The 26,007-nt window shown below is 39.7% G+C and overlaps 1 non-coding gene and 1 pseudogene across 1 annotated transcript; one reads left to right on the top strand and one right to left on the bottom strand.

Annotated features, from left to right (window-relative positions):
- Hmgb1-ps19 (high-mobility group box 1, pseudogene 19) overlaps positions 1-26,007 on the top strand; it is a 94,488-nt pseudogene that overhangs the window by 5,360 nt on the left and 63,121 nt on the right.
- LOC120102650 (small nucleolar RNA SNORA48) lies at positions 5,252-5,391 on the bottom strand. Its single transcript, XR_005504273.1, has one exon. It is a non-coding gene; the product is annotated as a small nucleolar RNA SNORA48 (small nucleolar RNA).

Genomic DNA, 26,007 nt, shown 5'->3' with positions numbered 1-26,007 from the left:
TAACTCTCCCAAGAGTATGAATAATCTATTACATATGTCTACATCTACATAATTTAAAATACTCACATGTATTATATATGTACATATGTTTAATACCTTGTGTGGCATACCAAAGGATTAGGCACAAAGGGTTAGTAGCCAATTGATACTTTCCTTAAAATGAATTAAAACTTATTTCAGAAGATATGCTTTTTTCTTTTTCCATAACTAATAATTATAACAGTTATTAGTAAAACTTGTTATAATTTTAATAAATACAACCTTTTGTACGTAGGATGATTTCAAAAGCTTTAAAATCTCCATTTGCTGAATTGTTTATAGAAAGCTATAGTTTAACTGTAGAAATTCATTAAAAACTAAGGTCAAAATGGCATCTTTACATTGTCTAGAGTAGGACAAACACTAAGTAATTTAAAGAGTTAATAGTTCTAAAGTCATATCTCACTCGTAATTTGACCACACTTCAACTTAAGCATTTAAACATTTCCATAAGGACAATAAAACACAAATGGAAACATTAAATATTATCTTAAAAGACAACACAAAATAAATTTAAGATGAAAACAATTTACAGTTGGCTGAATTTTAAATGTGCTGCTTTTGCAACATTGTAATTCTGTCACGCTTCCCCAGAAGCAACACCATAATCACTTAAGAGCAGTGAAGCCGAGAGGAAAAGGAAAATGCCATGTTTCTTGAGAGCAGAGACAAAGGCATATGCTGTGGCTCAGTGACATCAAACATAGGCTCACGGGAGGCCTGAATTTCCTAGCCTGTGGTCGAAGGGAGAAATTCTAGCTCTTGGTGTAGAGAGACATTTCTCATTGCTAATGGAAAATATGTTAGCTTTGTCACTCTGGGAACATTCTTTTAGATTTCCTCATTTACTTTGCGTGGGGTGAGGAGATGGAGGGAAGTTTCCTTCCCACAAATGACCTTCTGCTTTTTGACTAGGGCCTAGAACAGAGGAAAAAGGAGGCTGCCAAGGATTGAGGTGACATTTTGCCCACCACCAGTAAAGGTGTCCTTGTTTCTACTGTGTTTCATTTTAGGATGTGTACCATTCAAAATTCTACCAAAACTGTGGACATCTTTCAAGTTCTGCCAAGAAAGCCTTCTAGGTTAGTTACAAGCTGGTTAGCAAAGACTTTTTTTTTTGAGAAATTCTTGGGAAAGTATATGAAGTTGATGAAGGGACCACCTTGCAGTAGTTCTCATTCTGTGGAGGGAATGTTTTTGTCCCACAGATGGCATGGAGGATATTTCTGCTATCATATCTTCATGCTCCTGTTTTTGATGACCTGATATTCCAGAAGGTGTCATGGTGGCCCTCTCTGGTTATTGATATATGCTTACACATTAGAACACAGGAAGCCCTTATTTAAATGTAAATGATGATTTAACTTCTATCTCATTGGATTTATTACCCCCATAATACAGCTTTTATTTCCTTGGCTCACTGAATTCTTCTTTATCAGTAGGATTATAATGAATTATTATAAGCTTTATTTCTCATGAGAGATCATTTGGCTTTCCTGTGACTACCTGCTTCTCAATTTTTTTTTTGAGTTGTGTAGGAGTGTGGCTGCTCACAGTAGTTATGGATTCATCTCCTTTACATTTAGCCTTCTCTGTCAGTGGGTGGTAAATTTATTGAATAAATGCTGTTACACATTATACATTTTACTTCGTTTTCTCAAGGAAAGTCAAATGGCTATTTTTTAAAAAAAGGTTTATTTATTTCATATAAGTACACTGTAGCTGTCTTCAGACACACCAGGTGAAGGCAGCAGATCTCATTATAAATGGTTGTAAGCCACCATGTGGTTGCTGGGATTTGAACCCAGGACCTCTGGAAGGGCAGTCAGCGCTCTTAACCATTGAATTCTCTCTCAAGCCCAGTCAAATGACTTTTTAAGATCTGGTGAAACTGCACAGTATTGTTTTCAAACTGAGCATTTCCTGTTTCCAATGAAGTCATTCTAAGCATTTTCAGATTTTCAACTTGAGGCATTTTAATTTGATCTCTAAATTCCTTATGGAAGAACACATTTGAGGTGATGAACATTTTATAGAACAAAGCAGGCTTGGTCTCAAAGGCAATGAAAATTCAAGCATAACTTTTAGAACTCAACCAATCTTATGCTCTCTTCTCCCAATTCCCCCCTCCCTTAAAGAAAGGTTTATCTATTTCTAGTTCCTGTGCCTGCGTGTTTTTCCTGAAGATGTCCGTATGCTGCACATGTGAACCTGGTGCCCTTGGGAGCCTGAAGAGGACATTGGCTCCCCTGGGACTAGAATTAAGGATGCTTATGAGCTATCATGTGGGTGCTGGTAATCAAACCTGGATCTGTAAGAGCAAATTCTTTTAACAGCTGAACTGTATTTTTAGACACTTACAAGACCTTTTACATAAATGTATCTAAGATACATTCTCAAATGCTCATTTCTCAGTTGGTAATTTTCCCAATATCTGATAATATGAGTCTTTTCCTTGGTTACAGAAATATATTGAGGTCAGAGTGGAGTTACCTATGTGACTTTGTTCTACTGTCTCTGGAAGCAAGAAAGATTCCTTTCTTTGTGTTTACAATAAGAAATATGCCTGTCATTTGACGTCAACTACCATCATCATCATCATCGTGTGTGTATGTGTGTATGTACATGCATGTGACACTTGTGAATATGGGAAAATGCTATTCATAGTGTACAGGTGGCTCCCAGAGGATAAGTTTTGGGACTCTGTTCTCTTTTCTACCATGTTGAGGCAGAGTCTTCTTGCTTTTGCCATGCTCTGAACTCAGGCTAAGTATTCTGTGATCTTCTAGGCAATTCCCTGTCACTACCTCTCAGGAATACAAGTGGGCACTACCAACATCAGGTTTAAAAAATAATTCATTCTCTCTCTCTCTCTCTCTCTCTCTCTCTCTCTCTCTCTCTCACTGCTGAGACATCTCTGCAGCCCTAAGTCTTGCTTTTGAGTGTAGGTTCTGGGGAGCAAAGTCAGGTTTTCAGGCATGTTCACCAAATGCTCTTCACCCACTAGGATCTTCCTATACCAGTCACCATCTATCCAGCCACTAGATTTTCCTTTCTGCTTTACAAATTGCTTACTTCTAAGAGTCTCACTCTCCAATGAATTAAGTTTATATACCCATATAGAGGTTGTGTGTATATGGGGAAAGCTTTAGTGCCTTAATTTATTCAGTTACATACCGACAATCATATTATCTGTTGATACATATGAAAATGGTTTTGCTTATCAGAAACCAGGATTGCCATATTAACTTCTCTTCACAAATGGTGAAAGACAGCAAAATAGAAGACTGTGAAAGTGATTCTTCAGTGTTTCACTATGAGAAAGTGAAACCTTAAAGGCCTTGAAAACCCACAATCACTTACATAAACCAATTTATTCAAAGTATGCATATGTAGCATGTGTATTTATGTAGAAGCAGAGTTTTGTTTATGTCTGTGTATACAATAGCCTTACCTCTTTTCATTATAGTAGAATGCAAATGTAAGAAATCACTCAAAGGATTTTTTTAAAGCATATTTGAGTCGATTTAAGAAAAGTAAATCATCAAAACTTGCTTAAATCACCAGCCTTTATTTGATTTTGTTTATTTTTAATGATTTTTTAAAAATGGTATTTGGCTAAAATTCAGGATATATTTTGGAATGTGTCCGTCTGCAAATCACAAACTTCTGAAATTTCCATCAATTTAGAATTATTCCTTTGTTTACAATATCACTAGGAAAAAAAAACCAAGAAACATTCATTGAACAGGATTTACATATCTGTGTACTCTATTTATCAGTGTGACTAGATGCTCAATATATTGCTTAGGTATTTTTATTAAGCACTCTTTTAAGCTGTTAATTTGAAAGCACCAATTGTTCTATTTATTTTCCACCATTTTGTCAGTGTTTAGTATAAAACATATGTGTAAAGAGTAGGTATCAGATAGTCAAAGGATGATAAGAGTAGGCAGGTAGGCTTTTGAATTAAGATCATTGTGAGTATCTGCCATAGATCAGTTTTATAGAGACACATGTGTCTCCCCATGTATGGTAGGCCTCATAAGACCATCAAGAGGCTGGCATTGTGGTGCACTCCTGAAACTTCAGTACTTGGTGGAGACAGGAGGATCAGGAAGGACTTCAAGGTCATCATGGGCTACACAGTGAGCTCAAGGCTAGCCTTGGCTAGATAAGGCTCCCTTGTCTCAGATAAAAGAAACCAAAAAAGAAAAAAAAACCCACCCCCAAACCAAAAAAAAAAAAAAAAAAACCCAGGCAACTGAAACTGAAAACACAAGTACACTCCTAAGTGTCTTTACTTTGTAGGTAGGGACACTAAGAGACAGCACAGTCAACCTGGAACTGAGACTCAAGCTGCACTTTACTGTGGTACCTTCCAGACCTTCTGTGTCCAATGACCACATGGAAAGCTAATCTGCAGTGTCTTTATGGAGAGATGGGGACATTCCGTTTATGATTTATTTCAACGAATACACATCTTCAGTGATCATTAGTCTGCTTTATATGGTAGAATGCAAGTCAGAAAGCCACTCAAAGGGGATTAAAGAAAAACCACAAAACTTGATAAAATGACCAACTTCATTTATGTTCTTTTAAATTTTACCTTTGCAATTTTTCCTTGTTTTACAACTTTTTATTGATTCTTTGTGTGTTTTACATCCCACTCATTTTTTCATCTCATCTCTCCTCATATCTGATCTCTGCTCTTGCAAGTCCTCCCCACCTCCCCCCACCTCAATCTTTCTCTCTCTCTCCCTCCTTCCTCTCCCCCACCAAATCCAAAGCATAGGAAAACATCTCACGGTGGAAATTGTCGTATGTTACTGTGTATTCCAGTTTATCCCCCTGTCCACACATCTTCACTTGCAAATGTTCCAGGTCTCTGGCTTCTGTGACACTATCAATATTGGATCATCACCAGGACTCCCCCCAGTTATCCTGCTGCTCTGTGTCGTGGAGACCATGCAGCTATGGATCAGAAGGACTGGCCCTTTCACGATTGCCAACCATTTGCAGATGACACAGATCTTGGGGTGTATCAACCCAGTGCCTGGGTGGTAGCTGAACTGGTCAGGGTGCTGCCTCTCCCTTTCCCTACCACCAAGCTGCTCTGCCTAGGCCATCTAATGTGTTCCTCATTCTGTGCCGTGCTGTCTGGATTTTATTTTATTTTATTTTATTTTATTTTATTTTATTTTATTTTATTTTATATGTCTAGCCATAAAACAGCTTTGGCTACCAAGCCAAACATCAAGCTAGGATCAACAAAGGACTGCCATCTGCTCTGCCCCTGACTGATATAAGAACTCCACCATCAACAAGTTGTCTCTGCCCAGTGCTAGGGTGGGGGTAGGGCAATTTTTTTTGATAATCAAATTCTCTGGTTAAAGTTAAGTCCATTTTCCCATAAGATGACTGCTATGTTATAAAAGTTATGTTTTCCACCTGACATCTTACATAGCTAAGACACTGCAAAGTAATTCCTGGTTTTACACTAACTTTTTATTATTTTAAATACATTATGCATTACTTTCATATAATAATTTTTGCCTTATTCAATTATAAGTTTGCTGTTTTCTAATTTACTCTGTTCTCAGTATTGGTATCTCAAATGACTATTGTTTATTCTTCCAAAACATTTTATAATAGCAATCCTAATTGAATTTTTGTCACCTGGTGTTAAAATTCTGTTTGGCACACTGTTCAGTGCATTTCTACCAGCAAATGCTTGCCAAGATTTATAATTATGAATTTTGGATTTTTCAGTTTAAACAGAGTTGAGACAATTTTCCTGGTTATATGAAAAAAATGAACGTTTTATAACAAAGAAAAATGATAATGACAAGGGCTAAGCTACTTTGGAAGTTGTGCTTATTCAACAATGGTAAGAAAGCTGCAGATTTATTTTCTTTCAGTAGATGGCACTAGGGTCTCAAGTAAAACCCAGTTTGAGGAAAAACAAAAAATACATAAGATACACGTCTTTACTGTTTAAAACAAAGCAGATGTCATAAAAATCCAAGGGACTATTATATGAATAATCACATGTGTACAAATAAGTGGAAATTAACTATTCATCGCATATCTTGTTTCAAATTTCTTAAAATTAATCTACAAGATTGTGGAAGACTAGACTGAAGAGAGGAGTAAACACAAAGGTGAAGATTATACTTCAGCGGAAAAGTCTCCAGGATCTTTTTAGTTACATTTTTCTTGCAAGATTCATTTTTTAAAAATATTTTAAAGAATCATATTATTTTCTCTTTTCCTAGTTGTATTCACTAGCTGTTCACAACTCTGACACAGGTCTGGAGATATGAGAAGAAAGCCTAGAGTGTTTTCTCTACCTAGGATTCACAAACCAAAACAAAACAACCAACTTACCAAACAAATGTTGTTTGAAAAGCTCCCTTCAGTGGAAGCCTTGGCTCTTTTTGTGAATATTGTTAGGACTCACTCAATGGAGAGAGCCATAGTTTCCCATTCCTCCTGAAATCTGAGGCCACAAGTCCTCACCCCAGAAGTCTCTCATTTTCTTTGATTGGTTCTTATTTTTGAATACAAAGACTCACCATGTAGACCAGGCTAGCCTAGAACATAAGATTCTCTTCTGCCTCTTTCCCTAGTGCGGGGACTCCTGGATTTAAAACAATTACTCTTTATCACTTCCTCTTCTTACAGGAAACTGGAGTCGCCTGGATGCACTGTTTGCCACTCTTTGATGCAGTCACTGTTTGTCGTCGCCTTTTTCTAGGCTCAATGATTATTACTAGCTGGTTAAAATACGTTTGTAAAGTAAACCAGTATTTCCTAATATATTTTAAAAGTATGATTATATTATATAAACATATTACAACTAATCTCATTTTCCTTAACCAGATAGAGGTTAATGATTAGAGAAATCCACATCTTTACTTAAAAAGTTTTAAGATACTGTGAGAGGATATTTATATAGAGAATTTTCATAGAAAATCAATGACATAATAATTACACAGTAATAAAAATATAGGAACATAAAGACAAAATTACTGAGATATTAGTTCTGTGATTAAACAATTGTGTTTTTAAAAGGACATAGAACTGCTTGGTTTGAATGGTGTAACTTCTCAAAAGTCACTTTGTTGCGATGTGCCCAAATTCCAGAGCTGTTTCTTCGACCTCAGCCTGTCTGACTCACTGGCTCATCCAGTTCAGCTTTTGTGAGGTGTCTTCACTGAGGAAAGCCAAGACAGAGGAATGGAACCACAGTCTCCTACTGAGTCCACACCGTCACCAGCGCAAACACACATGTAGCAAAAGATTTCAGTTTCATTTGCTATTTCAGTCTGTAGAGTAACCAACTGGTGATGCGTTTGAAGGAGGTTCTGCTGTGATTCCGATCTTAGAGCCTGAAGTCAACCACATGAGCAGGCAAGTTTCCATGTCCTTTGGAGTAATTCATTTTTCTGTTTTCTTTCTTTTTTTTTTTCCATTTCACTTTGTTATAATGGGGCACAGGGTCATGAGTAAGCGCTTTTAAGAGTCAGGAAGGAACCAATAGAAAAAGAGGATTTCTTTGCTCTCTGCCTGTTTGATGGGACTTCATTGCTGGAGTCTGCCTCATGGCAGCAGTTGCCTTAAGGTAGAATTTGGAGATAGCAATGGAGAGCAGGAAGAAGCAGCACCGAGTATTGAAATGCCATAGAACCTGCACAAATGCAGGCTGGGATGCTTTTACAAACTATTTTCAAAAAATGATTTACATTGTTTCTGAGGATAAATTCTTCTTGGCCCCCTTAAATTATAGTAACAGACACAGGGAAGATTCTTGAAAGATTATTATTTAAAACGTTTGCCTGTCCTGTCAGTATCCTTGAGTACTGGTGTGGCTTTAATCATTTACGTGGTGGTGTGAGTGAATTTCTTTTTTATTTTTTAAAACCAAATAAATTACTTCTTTATAGGGGAGCTACCTTCAAAAAATAGCAGCATCCACAACAGCCCATTATTGTCTAGAGTTTGCTACATTCACACTGAACTCTCAGGCACTGAATACAAGTTTGGCCCATTCAGAAGGATCTCTGCTGTAAGGCACATCACATCAAACAGGGCAGCTTTATCGTCCACCACGTTCTTCGCTGCCATGAACTCTGAGAGAACAGAATTCGTTCACAGGGTGAAACACATGTTTATGGTCCTGAATAAACTTCTCAGATTCAAATCTGTGTGACATTGGTAGACGCAGGAATTCTGAGGCCAAATGGGATGTTTGTGGCCCATATTTGCATATCAATGCGCAGACACCCTTTTAGGAATACTGCTGCTTCCTGACAATGCTGCTGTCTGAAGTCTGGGGAAAGAAAACCCATACGAGTTTGGACCCACTTGTCACAGCCTTCCATTCTCTTTCTTTCTTTCTTTTTCCACCCCCTGCTTTGGAAAACTGTGAAGCAGGGTCACTAAGTTCCATTCCCCATAGTTTTATTATGTTTTAAATGAAGCGATTGAACAGGCCAGGCGGTCCAGACAGACACTCTCAGGCTGCTGTGAAGGCATCCCGAGGCTATTTGAAGGCAGCTTCTTTAGGGCATGAGACTGCTTCTCTTCTTTTCTTGCTTTACTGTTCCCCCTTCCCTCCAAAGAGGACTGGGGAGGTAGCTCAGTGGTAGAGTACTTGCTTACCTTGCCCAAGGCTTGGGCTTGACCCCAAGCAGCTGAATCAAAAAAGCCTGCACAACTCCCTCCTCTCCCCTTGCAATACAAATTATGCAATAAAGGGCTCTTTTAGCTATTGGAAATCAAATTTAGAGCAGAAGTCATTTTAAAAACATGCCAAGGGGGTTTTGCAAAGCCATACTGTTTCCCGCACTTGTGGGAATAAGAATACCACACCAGTTTCCTTGTATCACTAAGAAATTATGAAACAAAAGTCTGGAAAACAGATCTATATACAGTTTGGCCAAAGTGCATGAGTGGTTGTGGGGAGAAAGAAATCTAATTTCTTCCCCTCCCTGCTGATGAATATTGGGATATTTTAGCTTGAAAGACTAGGTTCCTAGAAACTAAATGGCCTCCAAAGGCCACCCTAAGCCAGAGGCTTTTGGATTCTTATCTCTCAAAAGAGAATGAAATTCATGAGCCATGTTTTAAGGTTTCTACTGCTGTGAAGAGAAACCCTGAGCAAGGCAACTTTCATAAAGGAAAATATTTAGTTGGGACTGACTTACAATTCAGAGGTTTAGTCCATTATCATCATGGAAGGAAGCACAGAAGGATGTGGGCAGACACAGTGCTGGGGAGGTGGCTGAGAGTTTTAGATCCAGCTTTGAAGGAAGCAAAGAGATTGACATAGTTCTTCCAACAAGGCCTCACCTCCCAAAAGTGCCACTTCCTGAGTCCCTACCACCTCTCCTTAGTCCCCCTCCCCACACGTATCCATACCAACTTGCCTAACTGGTGCCTTTTTTAAAGAAAAGTGGTAACAATCCACATTTGATCTGAGAAACAATGGATTCCACACACCCCTATTGGCAATGAGCTCATTTTACCTTGGCGCTCGGCTCACTTGAGGAGAACAGTCATACAGTTTGCTACCATCTTGGATAGGGGACCTCATCAACATTGAAGTGCCTCAGCTGTCATCTTTGCTAATGATCTTATTACACAGAAGGCACATGCTCTGGGACTTTATCACCATCTTGGTTAATGTCATCACATGGCATAAACCAAAATGGTGGCACGTATAAAACCTCATGGTCCCACTGAGTCCTCCAGGGATCACCATACCCTTTTTATATTAGAGTTGAAGAAAATATCAGACCTCTAAGATGTTTTCTATAATTTTGATGTTTTCCTTTAATTTTGATAGCTTTTACATAATACATAAACTGGCTTCTAAGGAGGACCTAAAGTTTTCCAAGCTACTGGACTCCAGCACCGGCATTACTAGCAAAGGGAATGAACACTTTTGAGTTTCACAGACTTCAACAGAGGCACAAGGGCTAAATTGCCAAGTCCTCGAGGAGCTGCTGCCAGTGAGATGCTGCTATTGGTTTTTTTTTTTTTTTTTTTTTTTTTTTATTAACTTGAGTATTTCTTATATACATTTCGAGTGTTATTCCCTTTCCCGGTTTCCGGGCAAACATCCCCCTCCCCCCTCCCCTTCCTTATGGGTGTTCCCCTCCCAACCCTCCCCCCATTGCCGCCCTCCCCCCATAGACTAGTTCACTGTGGGTTCAGTCTTAGCAGGACCCAGGGCTTCCCCTTCCACTGGTGCTCTTACTAGGATATTCATTGCTACCTATGGGGTCAGAGTCCAGGGTCAGTCCATGTATAGTCTTTAGGTAGTGGCTTAGTCCCTGGAAGCTCTGGTTGCTTGGCATTGTTGTACTTTTGGGGTCTCAAGCCCCTTCAAGCTCTTCCAGTTCTTTCTCTGATTCCTTCAATAGGGGACCTATTCTCAGTTCAGTGGTTTGCTGCTGGCATTCGCCTCTATATTTGCTGTATTCTGGCTGTGTCTCTCAGGAGCGATCTACATCCGGCTCCTGTCGGTCTGCACTTCTTTGCTTCATCCATCTTGTCTAATTGGGTGGCTGTATATGTATGGGCCACCTGTGGGGCAGGCTCTGAATGGGTGTTCCTTCAGTCTCTGTTTTAATCTTTGCCTCTCCCTTCCCTGCCAAGGGTATTCTTTTTCCTCATTTAAAGAAGGAGTGAAGCATTCACATTTTGATCATCCGTCTTGAGTTTCGTTTGTTCTAGGGATCTAGGGTAATTCAAGCATTTGGGCTAATAGCCACTTATCAATGAGTGCATACCATGTATGTCTTTCTGTGATTGGGTTAGCTCACTCAGGATGATATTTTCCAGTTCCAACCATTTGCCTACGAATTTCATAAACTCGTTGTTTTTGATAGCTGAGTAATATTCCATTGTGTAGATGTACCACATTTTCTGTATCCATTCCTCTGTTGAAGGGCATCTGGGTTCTTTCCATTTTCTGGCTATTATAAATAAGGCTGCGATGAACATAGTGGAGCACGTGTCTCTTTTATATGTTGAGGCATCTTTTGGGTATATGCCCAAGAGAGGTATAGCTGGATCATCAGGCAGTTCAATGTCCAATTTTCTGAGGAACCTCCAGACTGATTTCCAGAATGGTTGTACCAGTCTGCAATCCCACCAACAATGGAGGAGTGTTCCTCTTTCTCCACATCCTCGCCAGCATCTGCTGTCACCTGAGTTTTTGATCTTAGCCAATCGCACTGGTGTGAGGTGAAATCTCAGGGTTGTTTTGATTTGCATTTCCCTTATGACTAAAGATGTTGAACATTTCTTTAGGTGTTTCTCAGCCATTCGGCATTCCTCAGCTGTGAATTCTTTGTTTAGCTCTGAACCCCATTTTTTAATAGGGTTATTTGTTTCCCTGCGGTCTAACTTCTTGAGTTCTTTGTATATTTTGGAAATAAGGCCTCTATCTGTTGTAGGATTGGTAAAGATCTTTTCCCAATCTGTTGGTTGCCGTTTTGTCCTAACCACAGTGTCCTTTGCCTTACAGAAGCTTTGCAGTTTTATGAGATCCCATTTGTCGATTCTTGATCTTAGAGCATAAGCCATTGGTGTTTTGTTCAGGAAATTTTTTCCAGTGCCCATGTGTTCCAGATGCTTCCCTAGTTTTTCTTCTATTAGTTTGAGTGTGTCTGGTTTGATGTGGAGGTCCTTGATCCACTTGGACTTAAGCTTTGTACAGGGTGATAAGGATGGATCGATCTGCATTCTTCTACATGTTGCCCTCCAGTTGAACCAGCACCATTTGCTGAAAATACTATCTTTTTTCCATTGGATGGTTTTGGCTCCTTTGTCAAAAATCAAGTGACCATAGGTGTGTGGGTTCATTTCTGGGTCTTCAATTCTATTCCATTGGTCTATCTGTCTGTCTCTGTACCAATACCATGCAGTTTTTATCACTATTGCTCTGTAATACTGCTTGAGTTCAGGGATAGTGATTCCCCCTGAAGTCCTTTTATTGTTGAGGATAGCTTTAGCTATCCTGGGTTTTTTGTTATTCCAGATGAATTTGCAAATTGTTCTGTCTAACTCTTTGAAGAATTGGATTGGTATTTTGATGGGGATTGCATTGAATCTGTAGATTGCTTTTGGTAAAATGGCCATTTTTACCATATTAATCCTGCCAATCCATGAGCATGGGAGATCTTTCCATCTTCTGAGGTCTTCTTCAATTTCTTTCCTCAGTGTCTTGAAGTTCTTATTGTACAGATCTTTTACTTGCTTGGTTAAAGTCACACCGAGGTACTTTATATTATTTGGGTCTATTATGAAGGGTGTCGTTTCCCTAATTTCTTTCTCGGCTTGTTTCTCTTTTGTATAGAGGAAGGCAACTGATTTATTTGAGTTAATTTTATACCCAGCCACTTTGCTGAAGTTGTTTATCAGCTTTAGTAGTTCTCTGGTGGAACTTTTGGGATCACTTAAATATACTATCATGTCATCTGCAAATAGTGATATTTTGACCTCTTCTTTTCCGATCTGTATCCCTTTGATCTCCTTTTGTTGTCTGATTGCTCTGGCTAGAACTTCAAGAACTATATTGAATAAGTAGGGAGAGAGTGGGCAGCCTTGTCTAGTCCCTGATTTTAGTGGGATTGCTTCAAGTTTCTCTCCATTTAGTTTAATGTTAGCAACTGGTTTGCTGTATATGGCTTTTACTATGTTTAGGTATGGGCCTTGAATTCCTATTCTTTCCAGGACTTTTATCATGAAGGGGTGTTGAATTTTGTCAAATGCTTTCTCAGCATCTAATGAAATGATCATGTGGTTCTGTTCTTTCAGTTTGTTTATATAATGGATCACGTTGATGGTTTTCCGTATATTAAACCATCCCTGCATGCCTGGGATGAAGCCTACTTGATCATGGTGGATGATTGTTTTGATGTGCTCTTGAATTCGGTTTGCCAGAATTTTATTGAGTATTTTTGCGTCGATATTCATAAGGGAAATTGGTCTGAAGTTCTCTTTCTTTGTTGTGTCTTTGTGTGGTTTAGGTATAAGAGTAATTGTGGCTTCATAGAAGGAATTCGGTAGTGCTCCATCTGTTTCAATTTTGTGGAATAGTTTGGATAATATTGGTATGAGGTCTTCTATGAAGGTTTGATAGAATTCTGCACTAAACCCGTCTGGACCTGGGCTCTTTTTGGTTGGGAGACCTTTAATGACTGCTTCTATTTCCTTAGGAGTTATGGGGTTGTTTAACTGGTTTATCTGTTCCTGATTTAACTTCGATACCTGGTATCTGTCTAGGAAATTGTCCATTTCCTGAAGATTTTCAAATTTTGTTGAATATAGGTTTTTATAGTAAGATCTGATGATTTTTTGAATTTCCTCCGAATCTGTAGTTATGTCTCCCTTTTCATTTCTGATTTTGTTAATTTGGACACACTCTCTGTGTCCTCTCGTTAGTCTGGCTAAGGGTTTATCTATCTTGTTGATTTTCTCAAAGAACCAACTTTTGGTTCTGTTGATTCTTTCTATGGTCCTTTTTGTTTCTACTTGGTTGATTTCAGCTCTGAGTTTGATTATTTCCTGCCTTCTACTCCTCCTGGGTGTATTTGCTTCTTTTTGTTCTAGAGCTTTTAGGTGTGCTGTCAAGCTGCTGACATATGCTCTTTCCTGTTTCTTTCTGCAGGCACTCAGCGCTATGAGTTTTCCTCTTAGCACAGCTTTCATTGTGTCCCATAAGTTTGAGTATGTTGTATCTTCATTTTCATTAAATTCTAAAAAGTTTTTAATTTCTTTCTTTATTTCTTCCTTGACCAGGTTATCATTGAGTAGAGCATTGTTCAATTTCCACGTATATGTGGGCATTCTTCCCTTATTGTTATTGAAGACCAGTTTTAGGCCGTGGTGGTCCGATAGCACGCATGGGATTATTTCTATCTTTCTGTACCTGTTGAGGCCCGTTTTTTGACCAATTATACGGTCAATTTTGGAGAAAGTACCATGAGGAGCTGAGAAGAAGGTATATCCTTTTGCTGTAGGATAGAATGTTCTATAAATATCCGTTAAGTCCATTTGGCTCATGACTTCCCTTAGTCTGTCTACATCACTGTTTAATTTCTGTTTCCATGATCTGTCCATTGATGAGAGTGGGGTGTTGAAATCTCCCACTATTATTGTGTGAGGTGCAATGTGTGTTTTGAGCTTTAGTAAGGTTTCTTTTACATATGTAGGTGCCCTTGTATTTGGGGCATAGATATTTAGGATTGAGAGTTCATCTTGGTTGATTTTTCCTTTGATGAATATGAAGTGTCCTTCCTTATCTTTTTTGATGACTTTTAGTTGGAAATTGATTTTATTTGATATTAGAATGGCTACTCCAGCTTGCTTCTTCTGACCATTTGCTTGGAAAGTTGTTTTCCAGCCTTTCACTCTGAGGTAGTGTCTGTCTTTGTCTCTGAGGTGTGTTTCCTGTAGGCAGCAGAATGCAGGGTCCTCGTTGCGTATCCAGTTTGTTAATCTATGTCTTTTTATTGGGGAGTTGAGGCCATTGATATTGAGAGATATTAAGGAATAGTGCTTATTGCTTCCCGTTATATTCATATTTGATGTGAGGTTATGTTTGTGTGCTTTCATTCTCTTTGTTTTGTTGCCAAGACGATTAGTTTCTTGCTTCTTCTAGGGTATAGCTTGCCTCCTTATGTTGGGCTTTACCATTTATTATCCTTTGTAGTGCTGGATTTGTAGAAAGATATTGTGTAAATTTGGTTTTGTCATGGAATATCTTGGTTTCTCCATCAATGTTAATTGAGAGTTTTGCTGGATACAGTAATCTGGGCTGGCATTTGTGTTCTCTTAGGGTCTGTATAACATCAGTCCAGGATCTTCTGGCCTTCATAGTTTCTGGCGAGAAGTCTGGTGTGATTCTGATAGGTCTCCCTTTATATGTTACTTGACCTTTTTCCCTTACTGCTTTTAATATTCTTTCTTTATTTTGTGCGTTTGGTGTTTTGACAATTATGTGACGGGAGGTGTTTCTTTTCTGGTCCAATCTATTTGGAGTTCTGTAGGCTTCCTGTACGTCTATGGGTATCTCTTTTTTTAGGTTAGGGAAGTTTTCTTCTATGATTTTGTTGAAGATATTTACTGGTCCTTTGAGCTGGGAGTCTTCACTCTCTTCTATACCTATTATCCTTAGGTTTGATCTTCTCATTGAGTCCTGGATTTCCTGTATGTTTTGGACCAGTAGCTTTTTCCGCTTTACATTATCTTTGACAGTTGAGTCAATGATTTCTATGGAATCTTCTGCTCCTGAGATTCTCTCTTCCATCTCTTGTATTCTGTTGCTGAAGCTTGTATCTACAGCTCCTTGTCTCTTCTTTTGGTTTTCTATACCCTGGGTTGTTTCCATGTGTTCTTTCTTGATTGCTTCTATTTCCATTTTTAATTCCTTCAACTGTTTGATTGTGTTTTCCTGGAATTCTTTCAGGGATTTTTGCCATTCCTCTCTGTAGGCTTTTACTTGTTTATTAATGTTTTCCTGTGCTTCCCTAAGTGTGTTCAGGTCTTTCCTGAAGTCCTCCAGCATCATGATCAAATATGATTTTGAAACTAGATCTTGCTTTTCTGGTGTGTTTGGATATTCCATGTTTGTTTTGGTGGGAGAATTGGGCTCCGATGATGGCATGTAGTCTTGGTTTCTGTTGCTTGGGTTCCTGCGCTTGCCTCTCGCCATCAGATTATCTCTAGTGTTACTTTGTTCTGCTATTTCTGACAGTGGCTAGACTGTCCTATAAGCCTGTGTGTCAGGAGTGCTGTAGACCTGTTTTCCTCTCTTTCAGTCAGTTATGGGGACAGAGTGTTCTGCTTTCGGGCGTGTAGTTTTTCCTCTCTACAGGTCTTCAGCTGTTCCTGTGGGCCTGTGTCTTGAGTTCACCAGGCAGCTTTCTTGCAGCAGAAAATTTGGTCTTACCTGTGGTCCCGAGGCTCAGGTTTGCTCGTGGGGTGCTGTCCAGGGGCTCTCTGCAGCGGCAGCAACCAGGAAGACCTGTGCCGCCCCTTCCGGGAGCTTCAGTGCACCAGGGTTCCAGATGGTCTTTGGCTTTTTCCTCTGGCGTCCTAGATGTGTGTGCAGGGAGCAGTCTCTTCTGGTTTCCCAGGCCTGTCTGCCTCTCTGAAGGTTTAGCTCTCCCTCCCACGGGATTTGGGTGCAGAGAACTGTTTATCCGGTCTGTTTCCTTCAGGGTCCGGCGGTGTCTCCGGCAGGGGTCCTGCCGCTCCTGGGCCCTCCCCCACGGGAGCCCAGAGGCCTTATACAGTTTCCTCTTGGGCCAGGGATGTGGGCAGGGGTGAGCAGTGTTGGTGGTCTCTTCCGCTCTGCAGCCTCAGGAGTGCCCACCTGACCAGGCGGTTGGGTCTCTCTCTCACCGGGTCTGGGAGCAGAGAGCTGCTGCGGGCCGGGATCCGCGGGTGTGGGACTTCCGGTAAACACAGAACGTGCCCGGTTCTAGAGAAATTCTGCTTCCGTGTGTCCCAAGCTCACCAGGCAGCTTTCTTGCAGCAGAAAATTTGGTCTTACCTGTGGTCCCGAGGCTCAAGTTCGCTCGTGGGGTGCTGCCCAGGGGCTCTCTGCAGCGGCAGCAACCAGGAAGCGCTGCTATTGGTTTTAAAGCCTAGTATTTTTGCCCAGAATCCATTAGTTCTCAAACTCAGGACAAGCTGACTCAGCACTTCTCACCCTGCGTCCCTACCCCAACTATCTTCCTCCCAGGGTCTGGCTTCCACTTCCTTTCTCTCTGCCTGATACCTATATAACTCTGCCATTTTGACTATGCAGGTCTCTTGACCCTGACCTCCTTTCTCAGGTGCTGGCTCGACCTCCTCTCTCAGGTGCTGGCTCCTCTCTTGCTCTCTCTCCCTTCTCTCACGGTCTCGTTTAGTCTGGCAGCCATGTTCAGCCCGGACTCACCTCTGTCTGCTTTCTCCCTTATGTCTACAATAGATATCTTCTTCACAATATGGAATTTCTCATGTTCTTTCCCTTCCCTTTCATTTTTTTCACTCACTATCTCCAGGCCCATTTCCTTTGAGATAAAATATTAATCTCCTACAACAATCCATTTTCCACAGGTGTCTGCTTTTGTTTTTGCACAACCTAACAATAGGTTTACTTTAAAATTTCCCTTTCAGAATGATGATTTTAAAAATGTATTCTCAACAAACAACAATGCTCAAAATCTTGGCTTATTAACATACATCTTCTATTTGTATGTATATAGATTGCCTATATATGATCGTGATTTTTCTTTTTGTTTTTTACATTATGTACTTAGTACCAAATGGACTGGTAAATAAATGCTCAGGTAAAGGTTTTAACTTGTCCTAACTTAATTTTGTTCATAGTAAAACTAAAATTAAGATAATGATTATGACTAATGGTCCTTAGTCTTCCTTTGGGATAATTAACATGAGTTCTAATTTTAAAATCTGCTCTGAAAAAAAAAAAGACATTCATAATCACACAATTCCTGTCAAAATGTTGTAAATTAAGAGGTTTTTTTCCTGCTATTGGACAATTTCCCTCCATTTAGATGAGAATAACTTATGTCCATGTTTTTAAATTTGTTTTATTGTTAAATGAATGTATATATAAGTACAAAATATTAAGGATTTTAAGGATTTTTAAAAGCAAACAAATGGACAAAAGGGTGTCTTAAGATCTTTATTATAGCCAGACCGATATAAAAACTACTCACAGTAAGTAATCTCTTAGAATACTGGGTGTCTGTCCTAAGTTCTAAGTTAAACGACTGTTATGCTCACACTTTGACTGTTCTGTTCTAAAAAGATCACAGCAGGACTTACTACATGTCAGTACTTCTTCACAAAAGGAGCGGATGAGCTGGCATCCACAGATGTTACCTGATGATGCTCTTAGCCTTCGAGTGGTAGAAGTTAGTGGCCTGTTAAGAACGCATTTCAGGGGCTAGAGAGATGGCTTAGCAGTTCAGAGCCATTTCCTGCTCTATTGGAGGACTGGAGTTTAGATCTCTGAACCTACATGGAGCAGCTCACAAACACTGGTAATTCCTAGGGATCTGATACTATTTTCTGGCTTCTGTGGGTATGCATTCTCTTTGCATCTCTGAATTTCTGACTCTGCTTCTGTCTATGTCTTTCTGTCTGTCTGTCTGCTCCCCCACCCCCACCTATAAAATTGACCATTTTAGAGTCAATAAAATGACTCTAAAAAAGAATATGTTCTAAACAGGATTGTTCAAAGAATGTTAGGTCTGCTATAGAAGGTAGGCAACAGATGAGTAATAAGGGGGCTATAGATGGTCCAAAAATAATACAGTTTTGTATTGACTACACTGGTCAACTTACCTTCCACAGAGGTGTAGCTTTTGCCTGAGAATTTGAATTTACTGCCATAGAAAGAGGAAGGGAGCACTGTATTTGTTCAGACCATCTTTATCCGGCCACTGAACATCTGAAGTGATCCTCATGAGAGCACTCTAACTGATGCAGCTACAGAAGGAGTCTTCATTTGTGTTAGGTTTTCCCCACAAACACACTGGTCTTGGCATTTCGTGTTTTTCACGACGTCATGTCTTTATCTCATACATTGCTTTGCATTGGGATTTTGTCACTAGTGCTCGCTTTCTGAGTAATTCAGACATATTTCTGCTTAAGCACCCTTTGTGAATATTTTAATTGCTTGGGACAGAGCTCTAAACAATTTTCTGATTCTCTTATTGTCCTTCCTCTTTCTTCTGTTTACCTTAAAAGGAAATCCACCAACCAACCAACCAACCAACCAACCAACCAACCAACCAACCAACCAACCAACCAAACTGCCACCCCAAACAAAAAAATATTGTACTGAAGAATCTGCTCCAACCTCTAGACTCTGCCTTTTGGGGTAGTGATGGACCAACCTGACTCCATCTTGCGATTAGCAGACACATTGTTACACAGTTAAATTTCTGTTTACTATGAAACTTAAGTTTCTGTTTTCTGATTTCTGATCTCCCCTCCCCCTCCCCCCACTCCCTGTTCTCTGAAATGTTCTCTTCCCGTTGTTCATGATCCACTTTCCTCAACTGCCCTTCCTACATTCTGTAGCCATGCTTACAAGCAAAATCCTTCATCCAATGGTATTGCCCTGTAAAAAGGGCTTAATAAATTGGTTCACAGTTGTTTCGTGTAATTTTAGAAACATGTTTCCTGCTTTGCTCGGACCACGACCCTTGCTTAGCTCCGAGGTTGGCTGTTGCCGGTTCCATCCCCAACCCAGGAAAAGCTGGAGCTGCTGTCTGCACTCCACCAATTCCCTTCCAGCTTGCTCCTCACTGATAGCTTCATCAAGTCTCCACCTACTGCCCACCTTTGCTCTGCAGATGGAGAGCACTAGACATTTTTATTATTTTGAAAATTGCCAGATATCACAATTGCTGGGCAAATAACCTCCTGCCCTAATCTTATCAGCTAACAGCTAGCCCCAGACACCTTCTTATTCCTCATTCAAGGCAGAGGCTACAGGCCGTAGGTGCCCCAAGGCCTTATATGACTGCTGCTTTCTTCTCCTTCCAATGCATGGCTGCCAAAGTCCCTTTTCTACCTGTGTCTGCTCGTCCTCCTGGGACCAGAAAGTCCCACCTTTACCTTTTACCCTGCCTTCTTTATTAACCAAATCAAAAACCAATTAGGGAACCAGATTTTAGTATCAGCTCCTCCTCCTACACACAGGTGATTTCCTGAACCCTGCATTAGGGGGTGTCAGCCAACTGCAGACTGTCCTAATGTACATCAATAAAGCTTGCTTTGATTTGGCCATAATTTGGGTTGGCAATCTTTCTCCTTGTGTCTGTGGGATTAACGGCATTATTACAAAGGATGTGTCAGGTTGCATGGGAACAATGGCTCCATTGTCTTTGGTTTCTATATAAGTACTGCTGAGAGCCCTTCTACGATTTCTTGGTGTCTTTTCTGATAGCTGCCATTTCATTGATTCCTTCTAAACAGTCTTGTTCCTGTTCTCTTAAGTCACCTTTTTCATGTTTTCCAGCGACTTCAGGTTTTTAGCCACCATTGCTATGTAATTGATTCCAGAAATGGTCATTGTGACCCCAGATTTAGCTGAGTTATTTCCTATGTCTACTGGTTTTCAGGTTTACAAAGCGAAATAAAACTACAATTTGAGGTATTTTTCTAGTACATTGTTGGAAACATCAAGTAGGTGGATTTGATATCAATTACTTGATTTGGATATCAAATCCAAAGATCTCTGTTGCAGGGCTCAGTTAGCAGCCTGAGCTTTTGCATTTGAGAGACCAGTAGTTATAGCTCCCCTGGTAGGAAGACAGACAGGGAGAAGGACCATGGCTGGGTAATAAATAAGGTGGTGAATTTCTGAGATGGTTAATTTCTCTCTCATCTGACTTGAGACAAAAGCCTGGAACGTTTTCCTCCCACTAGTAGGCTCCTGTGGATGGAGTGGGTCAACAAGCGCAAGGTCGGATCCTGACATGTCATACAGCAGTTGGGACTAATCAACTATTCTACCAGTCTTCAAACTGGCCAGGCCTATAGTAGGCAGAAAGACTCTTAAAAGCCTCATCTTTAAAAGTACTCCCTCTCTTTTTCTTTGTGTGTCTGCTGCACGTGCAACATTTCCTCACTTCCAATAAACACCTTTATTCAACTGCTAATTCTGTCTGTCATGTTTGAGATTTCTCTGCTGCTACCAGTTGTGATTAGGTTTTTCCTGTCTTTTAATTCTTTAACTAACAGAGAAAATGAGCCTAACCCCGACTCCAACACTGTGGCATTCAAGACAGTGGGCATTAATACATTTGCAACCGTTTATTTATTTGTTTTTTTTTTTTTTTTGGTGTGTGTGTGTGTGTGTGTGTGTGTGTGTGCGCGCGTGTGTGCGTGTGTGTGTGTGCGTGTGTGTGTGTGTGTGTGTGTGTGTGTGTGTGTGTGTTGGTTTTAGACTACTTTCAATGACTTTCTGAAACTCTTCAAACTGCAGAGGTCATTTCTATGTGTACTGAGTTTAAAAGGAACCCTACATAGGACGTGGCAGAAGTGAGCACAGGAAGTTCAAAGGCTAGGTTATAAAGAGTCTTGTCACTTTGCTTTGCTATTTCTTAGGCTTCTGTACTGGAAGAAATGGGCTGCCAGAGTAAAGGGCAATCCCACCTCTTGTGGGGTGGTGTGATGAGAGAAAAACAGAGTCTAGCACAGTACAAGTCCAGAAGGACCCACATCTGGTAGTATCACTGTCAGCTGTGTCATTGCTCAGTCTTAGTCTGAACCCAAGTTTTTAATCCATTGACTTTTTCAGCAATTTTGTGTGCAGTTGGAGCTGCATGGCCCCGTGGCATTTTTCAAGTGTATCTTTTCTATCTACCTTTTTTCCTATTATTTCTTCTATCTTCTTTTCGCCTTTGTGTTCCTGCTGATGTAACTTCTCTGTTTTCCACATATCCTTTATGGTTCTATTAATAATTGTGGTCTCCAATGCTCAAGCCTGGCCAGTGTGAATAATCTCTTCCTGCTGCCCGCTGATGAAGATGGAGAACTCCCACTACCCATGTGGCACCATGCTTGCCTACATGCTGCTATGCTTCCCACCATGAAAAGAATGGACTAAAGCTTGAACTGTAAACCAGCCCCAATTAAATGTTTTCTTTACAAGAGTTGCCATGGTCATGGTGTCTCATCACAGAATAGCAACCCTAACTAGGACAATCAGCAATAGGTAATGTTTCTTAAGTCCCTATTTACCTGCTAAAGTAGAATGCTGCTGCTTTTATAGAAGCAATAGTAATGCTTTCACTTAAGAGGTGAGAAAAACTGCACATTAAAATCTGCTCCAGTTCACTTAAGAAGTAAATCAAGGGCAGAATGTGAACCTTTAGATCTTTGTGATGAGGACAATCTAGTCATGACTGATACTCCATTTCCATTTTATCCCCAAATGCCTCCTGATTTGATCATTTCTGTCCATGGGTTTTGATAATACTTTTTGAATGCACTTAATATTTTTAACACTAAATAGTTTTTATAAACACATTAAGTGGCTATGGTAATCCTAGTCAGTAATATTACCAGACCCTAGAATATTTTCCTTAGCTCTTGCAGTTAGCATTGCCTATTACCATCTTTTATTTGACTTGGTCCTTACAATATTTATGTATAGCATTTTCCTTTTGTCTGTGAAAATGATGAGTGACTCGGTCTGGGTCATTATAGTTGTGGGTAGAAATGGGAACACAGAATTCTTATGGACTGTCTGTGTCTTCAGGACATTCATACACTGAAACTCGGAGCCCTTACTATGTTATTTGCAGGGAGAGCCTTTAGAGAAGTAACTAAAGGAAATGTGGTATTGCTATTGTCATTGTGAGCAGAGGAAGAGTCACAACATTTTCTCAAGATATGTACAGAGAGGAGAGCATATGAGAACACGGTGAGAAAGTTACCACCTGCCAGCCAGCAAGAGAAACTTCTTGAGTCAACTTGACTGAATCATGACCTTAGGCTTAAAATCTCTAGAACATTGAAAAATAAATTTCTACTGATTAACTTATCCAACATGCAATAATTTTTCATAGCATGTCTAGATAACTAACATAAGAACTAAGCCTTTCTGCACCAGATATCTCTATCTATGGCTTCTTATCTATTTTATACCTTATAATATGTTTAACATTAATCCTCCAAGGACAGGGACTGTGTCACACACTTGTACAGTTCACCTTTCATATTTCATCACTTCACAGGTTTAAGTGAAAGAAACCCATCATGTAAACTTGTCTTCTCATTCGAACTCAGATCCAAAGAGGTCCAAAGACTTGGCCAGAAGAGAAGAGCAGATGTGGATTCCAAAGGCCACGTCCAGCCACCCGGTCCGGTGACTCCAATACTTCACCGGGCAATGTGGGGAATGAATGTTTCACCATTATTGTTGTTAATCACCATTTCTTATTTTCATAACATTATATGTTGGAACATAACTGTGGAATAATTAAAACTATATCCTAATAGAGCAGGAAAAAATAATACATCATATACAAAAATAATATAGAAATCTCAGCTTTTCAAGTGGCGACAATGCAAGTCTATTTAGCAAATGTTCTTTTTAACTTCTTATATGAAAATGTTGTATTATTTCCATGTGTAAAGGGGGAAAATGTAAACCTATTTGTGCACTTTTATTTTTGAAAGGAAAACCTATCTCGGGTGGCCCAAGGTCACTCCTGTGTTCCTCCAACTATCCAATCAGACTGTGCAGGCGATTCACTGCTCTGTGGTAGGGGTACAACGTGCAAATGATGGGAGCTGGAACCATCAATAGACTTGTCCCCGTGAAAACGATGACAGGATCTCTTGCTATTATTGAATGCTATTTTAAAAGCTAACTGAAAATGATGCCAGCTGGTGACCTTGTTGCTAGTCTCAGTAAAGAAGAAAATAATTAAATTAGCATGACTCTTCAGATTCATTCTCACTTGGTAGAGGTCTGGAATTGATCATCATGGGAGCATGTGAAAACTTGCATAGTGGTGTTTGGTGGCCACACTGTTTAATAGATGAACAGCATGCCAAGGCTGATAATGTCAATTGTCATTTTTACTAAGTTTACGCAGTCAAAACTCAGTCCTAGAAGTTAGATCACAGAGTCTCAGGCTCCTTCTCTTTCAAAGGTGAAGGATGATTAAACTCCACCAAAATCTCCATTAAAGAGAGGCATCTTGGTACAGCCAATGTGTGCATCCATTCTCATAACATTCCTTGATGCCAGGTGCCATGACACCACTTTAGCCTCATTCCAGATGTTTCCCTCACCTGTACTGTGCTTACAAATAAAACATGACTGTTCTACAGAACAGTGTGAAAGCCAATTACTAGGATAACACACTCTCTTGTTTGATCTTTAGCAGTTTATTAAGTTTTTCCTGTCCTTTTTTTCTCATAAAAATAAACCAATGAATTAAGAAAGGCAGTGGCTTGTTTTTATTTCAAGGAGTGATGCTCAGAAGTGTAAAATGTTCAAAACGAGGCCCCAAGGACAAGCCCTTTGTCCTTGCCTCTCCGTAGTGCCCTTTGGCTGCAAGTACAGCTAGTGCCCTGTAGGTAAAAAGAAACACTAGGCTGTGACAACTCTACTTTTAGAACATTGTTGTAACAACTGGGACAATAATATGCTATGTTTATGAGTATCTGAGTCCTAGTTTTGCTGTAGTAGATGCTATGACTTAAAAAGAGAGTCTTTGTAAATACATAAAGATGGAAAATTATGGTACATAAAGTTATTTGTTTTGGTTAAAAATATATATTTGCTTATGAGAGATAAAAGAATCCAAATCATATAATGAATCAGGTACTCTTTAAGTGAGTCACTAATAATTCAGATTATCTAATAAAAAGCAGAGAGCTAAGGAGGCAATCAATTAATCTATCACTGGTAAAGTTTCTAAAATAATTCTTTGGTGAATCTAGATGTGCACAAGTTTCATTCTTTCCTTCCCTTGCCTTCCTCCCCTCTTTACACTTTCTTCTTTTTGTTCCTTTCATTGTGGTGATTAGAATTGAGTCCAGGACCCATACTAAACATACTCTAATCTTATTACAAGTGAACCTATTAAAAATACATGCACTTTAACTTCAAATTATATATTTGAATATGTCCTGCATTGGTAGCTGATTCATACAAATATATTGTTATGATTTGACTTTTGTATTTGCTGAGGTGCAAAGTTAAGGATTAACACATATTGTGGGAAAAAGTCTTAGCATAATTGGTTGTTAACTGGTTGAAGGCAGGCAATATACAAGCAATGTTCCACAACTGTGTAACTTTTCTCTAGTTGGTTTAAGTGTGAGGGCTATAGAAGTCTTCCAATAGATCAAGTGAGACTATCTAGTGCCTTAGGGTTTCCATTGCTGTAAAAAGACACCATGACCAAGACAACTCTTATAAGGGACAACATTTAATTGGAGCTAGCTTACAGGTTCAGAGATTGAGTCCATTATCATCAAAGCAGGAAGGCAGCATCCAGGCAGGCATGACACTGGAGAAGGAGCTGAGAGTTCTATATCTTCATCTAAAGGAATCTAGGAGCAGACTGGCTCCTGCATGGTTAGAACGAGGTTCTCATTGCTCACCCCTACAGTGATACACTTCCTCCAACAAGGCCACAGCTCCTAATAGTGCCACTCCCTGGGCCAAGCATAATCAAATTGCCACGCCTAGCATGTTAGACAAGGAGAGGGAAAGTGACACGGTGACTCAGAAAGTAGGAAGGCTTAGCAAGCAGTTGCCTATAAGCAGTTACATCCATTGGGAGAGAGGTTTCTGGGGCTGGGGTACAGTACACAGGTGAATAATGGACAATTGTTCCTTCTACCTTCCTAATATCTTTAGGTGTACCATGTGTTGTGAAGTTTCTGGAATAGACAACATTCGAAGGGAGTTTCCCTGTGCAGGAGACTGAAAGGCTTGTTCCAATTGGTTCTTAATGAAGGAGCAATTATATGTCTTTGCAATTTGATAACATTTGGCAGTTTAGAATGTTATGCCTTCATTCAGGTCAGAAGTACAATTCAGATTGTATTCTTTTAACCAAGAAATTATAGAACAGAATAAATTCAAAAGAATTAATGAATACTTTTGAAAATAAATCTATCCTTATCAATAGAAAACTAGTTTTTCTTTATGGGCTTCAATGAAGCTCTGTCAATTTTACCTTCTTCCTTGACATGTGTCATGTGACACATTTTTTTTTCCTGTGGAGACACAACACACACATCTTCTCACTTCAGAGTGAGAGCCTTACACATTTGCATATGACCAAAGCCCAGCTTGGAGAAACCAGTGAGTTTTCTTCTGGTTCCTTAGAGGACTATGGGTGAGGGTTTCCTTACAGGAGTAGAAATGACTCAAAGACAGCTGAA

This window comes from Rattus norvegicus, chromosome 4 (genome assembly GCF_036323735.1).
Source record: "Rattus norvegicus strain BN/NHsdMcwi chromosome 4, GRCr8, whole genome shotgun sequence".
NCBI lineage: Eukaryota > Metazoa > Chordata > Mammalia > Rodentia > Muridae > Rattus > Rattus norvegicus.
Note: the sequence above shows the minus strand (reverse complement) of the source record. Positions and strands in the feature narration are given on the sequence as shown.